This window comes from Suncus etruscus, chromosome 9 (assembly GCF_024139225.1).
Source record: "Suncus etruscus isolate mSunEtr1 chromosome 9, mSunEtr1.pri.cur, whole genome shotgun sequence".
In the NCBI taxonomy this organism is placed as follows: Eukaryota; Metazoa; Chordata; class Mammalia; order Eulipotyphla; family Soricidae; genus Suncus; species Suncus etruscus.
The window spans coordinates 77,606,148-77,611,137 of record NC_064856.1 but is presented as its reverse complement, the minus strand read 5'-3'; positions in this window follow the sequence as shown (position 1 = coordinate 77,611,137).

Genomic DNA, 4,990 nt, shown 5'->3' with positions numbered 1-4,990 from the left:
ATCACCCATAACATAATTCTCAGAAGTCCCCTTGCTGATATCTTAACTTTGAAATTTCAGCCAAAGAACATTAAGATAAATAAGACAGAATCCATGTACAATTACTTTGTCCCTCAAGTCCCCAGATTGTAACACATTATAATATTTCTTAACAGCACACAAGGCAATCTAAAGCCATAAAACATACGTAACTCCTTAAACATTAAAGGCATAGTATATTTTTACATTTCCATATACATGCATATTAGCTTAAGTTAACCTCAAATTTTAAGTGGGTTCTTTCCATGTAGACATTTCAAACAGTGTGACACATGCTTTTCATACTGGAGCCCTGGGTTTATACTGGAGCCCTGGGTTCTATTTCTGGTACTGCTTGTTTTCTGAGTACCTTTAGGAAAAAGCCCAAATCTGGGAGAGCCCCTGAGCACAACCAGAGGTGGCCTTCAAACAAACAACAAAGTATTTTATACATATATGTGAATATGTAAATATATATGTATATATAGAGAAAGGAATGAACAGTTTCTTTCCTCACACTCTTCTCACACTTTTCAAACTCTTCCTTTGACTGTTCCTTCACTGGCTCACACAAAGACTCAGGACTCACCTGCTCTTGCTTCTATTTTTGTTTGTTTGTTTTTGTTTTTGGGGGGGGCACACCCAGTGACACTCAGGGGTTACTCCTGGCTATGCACTCAGAAATTGCTCCTGGCTCAGGAACCATATGGGATGCTTGGGATTGAACAGAGGTCTGTCCTGAGTCAGCCACATGCAAGGCAAAACCCTATCGCTCTGGGCCCATGCTCTTACTTCTTAATTATTTTTTTGTCCTACTAGCCAAATATGTAGATTATTTTGCTGTTTCTTCCATGCCAAGCATATGCACACTTAAGTCCTTTATCTCCTGATTGAAATTCTCATCTTATTAACTCATTGCCATAAATTGTGTTTGCCTTGATATTATAAGAGTGATATCTGTTGCCACTTAGTATAAAATAATTCTCTTCTACCACTCAAATATTCCTGTACTTCTTAACTTGGTCTAATTTTATTAACATACACTGAAATGTAACATCTTATTTAAGTTCATCCTCTACTATACTGTCATTTTTCTAGGGTAAAATAGTATAATAGATAAATAAAAAACATCATCTTCTCTTATTGTTCTTAATGTCCTACATTCCCAGTGTCTAGTTCAAAACAGGAACTCAATAAATAACTTTAAAATAAATGATGGAATACTTAAGAGTATGAGCTATGGAAAGGGGCATGAGGAAACTCTGTGTATGACATCCAATCTGTACAACAAAATCCAGCTGTTGAAAACTGGACAAGTCTCTTAAGCATTTTACTCTTTATTTGTATCATCTGGAGAAAATAATTCTTATCTCATAAAGGGTTCTTACAAGAATAAATAAGATAATGTGAAGCAATTTTATTGACCGAATGAATGTGTTAAGTGTTTGGCAAATAATGCTCAATAAAGATTATCTATAAACACCATCATTATCATCATCAGCCTCTAATAAAAGAAACTATTTGATCAAATAAATAAAGTCATCTGATATTCTCTCCCTGTTCTTTTTGAGGAATCATTTTAACAAGTTCTCTCATCCAAATAAGTGACATCAAAGGAAAAATTTTGGCTCCTTTAATGGTATATTGGGTACCCTTCAACTTAGCGTTGTTCCAGAGCTTGGGGTTCCTATGCAACAGTCTCCAGAGCACTAGAATTTAATATGCTAGTCTGTGGGAGAAAACCCTAAAGGTGTAATTAATTTATTCAACAAAAATATGAAACAAGTCCTTCCTTCCCCACCCCAACCTTATCATGAATTTCCTTTCCCAGATCCCTAGCCTTTCCTTAGAAGTCTATGAAGATTGGAGTGTCCATCTGTTACCTAAGTCGGGTTGCCTGCCAGAGAGGTTCCTACTCAGGCTCCCCTGAAATTCTTGGTTTGCCACCCCTCCTTTTTTGTTCTCTTGTTTTGCTTTTATTTTTTTTTCTTGGATACTGACACAGGAGAGTGTTTTCATTCTCCAAAAGGTCCCTCATGAAGTTTCCCAGTCTTATGCTGAAACATCTACATAGGCTTTGCCACTGCAGCTGTGCACCGGGAAATGAGCCGAGACAGCCGGAGGCCTCCCAGCCATCCAACCTCAGGAAATAAGATGCTGGCTTCTTGCCACACTATGTTGGTCAGTCTCCCTGGGACCTTGAAAATGTGGTGGTGTCTGAACTGAGACCTTGAAGAGAAGCAATGGTACAGGCTAGGAGCATGGAGACAAATTTGTCATTGCAAAAACATGTCCAGAAAATGTAAGTCAGGGAGACTGGATGTGTAGTGAATTTACTAGAATAGCAGTCTAGGGGTAATAAAGGGTTGGGAACAAACATTAGGTACTGAGTTTCCTTCTCACTTAACCTCTTTGTAAAAAAATTCCAGCATTTTACTCATATTTATTATTATGAAAGGCAAATAAAATAATTTATATGAAAGCATAAGGTGCTTTGTGCCCATGAAGATCCATCATAATTTCTCTCCCAAACTCTGATATATAGTAGATTCTAATTCTCTTGTAATAAAATAGAGTACTTCTGGATTTGCCTGTTCTCTGAAATATCTCTGTCTTCCTATATCTCTCTACACATACACAAATACACTCATCCATCCCATTTGTCCAATTGGGATCTAAGGTGTGTTGTTCTAAAGAGGTCATTCATCAGAATTAAACCATAATGGCTGATCATGAGGGCTAGGTGCCATATTTTCTGAAAACCCAATTCTTCTGTTTTAATGTGCAGTACTAGTTGGAGAACAACAATCCCAACTTCACTGAGTTGTGAAGTTTTTGAATCAAGTTTGGTTTATATATGAATACTCCAATTAGGCACCAATTTTCCCTCCACAAGTCAGTGAATTTTCAAAAAATGGAAATACAGTTACATTATTTTGTGCTAATATAACACTGTGTGAATATATCTTTCTGGTTTTTGTTCAGCATTTCTTCTAAGATCTCAATGGGCCCCAATTAACACTCTAAACATAAGTCAGTACTGTGGAATGGAGAGGAGCTGGTTATTTGAGCTCTTGTACTATAAGGATTCTGGCTGTCTAACATGAAGCTAAGCTTCATGATTTCAATCTGAAGCTGAAGGGGCCTAAATAGGAGCAATATTACTGCTGAAATCACATCCTGGACAGTGCCATTTTTGAAGCCTGGGGGTGACATTCAAAAATTCTGTCATTACTGGGGATGTGACCTCTTATTGTATGGATCTTGTAAAAAAAATACAGGATTCTTTTGGCACAATGCATTTTGCAAAGCTAGTTATACAAAACAGTAGTTCCTTAGGAATAGAAACGAACACGATATTAAAAAAAGAGATAACATTTCCATGTTCCCTGTTTGGGAAACTGTATATCTGCAGGTTCCTTTGTCTTAAGGGCTTCACAGAATGTGTGACATGTTAAATCACATTGAGCGCCCCTGAGATTGGCCAACGAACACAATATCCTCAAACATCCTGGAGCCCAAACCTTGCTTATGCTGCTGCTAGGATCTCTAAAGGTGTTAATGAGATGGGGTTTGGAATCAAACAGACTCATAAATACCAAGTCTCAATTTATTTCTTTGAACTTCTGTTCTCTCAATAACAAAAAAGAAGATATAAGTCCTTTACTGTTGGGTATTTTTGTTGTTGTAGTTGTAGTTATTGTTTTGTTTTTGTTTGGATATGCTGGGATCAAATCCAGAGCTTGGGCCTCATGCAAACATCTACTAGCCCACATTCCTAGCTCTAAGTGAAACTATAAAGTAGACTTCCTATTCTATTACAAGGATTAACTATTTGTGGTTATTTTGGGAGAGAGTAATATACCACTCTAATTTTGTTTTGAAAGCTAGAACCAATCCTGGAGATATTTGGTGGCTAGATGCTAGGGGCCACAACCAGCATTGTGTAGGATCCATATAGCTACAATGATTAGATTCAGTATACCAAACATGTAAAATAGATATTCTACCCCTCTGAACTATCACCTAAGTCCACAGTATATTTTGGAAATAAAAAATTATTATGTATATACATATGAACTAAAGACAAAAATTAACATTTAGTTCTATTTAATGGGCTCAAATATTAACAAGTTTCTCTCCATTCTCCAAATCTGTAATTAGCAGTCATATGTGGAATAAAATATTTTAAGTGTAACTAAACCATGTTTAGATAAGTTCTGTGTCAGATTTTGAAGTTGTAGTACAAAACTCTAAGATCCACTTGTTCCACTGACTACATATTAAAGTAATATATAATAAATTAAATTATATATATGGGCCACACCCAGCGGCACTTAGGGTTTATTCCTGGCTCTGCACTCAGAAATCGCTCCTGGCAGGCTCAGGGCACCATATGGGATGCCAGGGATCAAACCCAAGTCTGTTCTGGGTTGACAGAGTGCAAGGCAAATATCATACCACTGGCCCCATGTTTTCCTTTTAGTTCTTGGAATTTTCAAAATAAATCTAGTATTAGAAAATGTTCAGTCACATGACTAAGAGTTTATGGTTCACATTATGTTTTTTAATTGGAGAGCATAGTCCAACTGTTTGACTGAATCTTAGATTTCTCCCATTTTTTAAAACTTTGTTCATATCACTTATCCATTGTCTGACAGCTGTTCAGGAACACTGCTTCACTGCCCAGCATGCCTAAATGTTTCTTAGAGGGGCTAGCAATCTAGCTGATTCCCAGGATGTAGGAATTATCATCTTCTGAGAAGTAAATGCTCAATTGGGCTTAGAAATAGCTAATAAATTAGCTTAAGAAGATGAACAAGCTATCCATAATAGAGACAGATTTTAAAGCCAAGTTGGAATTAGAGTAGTATTTGGTCTGAAGTCCATTGTTTTGGTCTGGACTTGGATTTCATAACAGTTCCACACTCTGTCAGCCTCTCCAGACAGACTTGAGCTGCCAACTTAATCA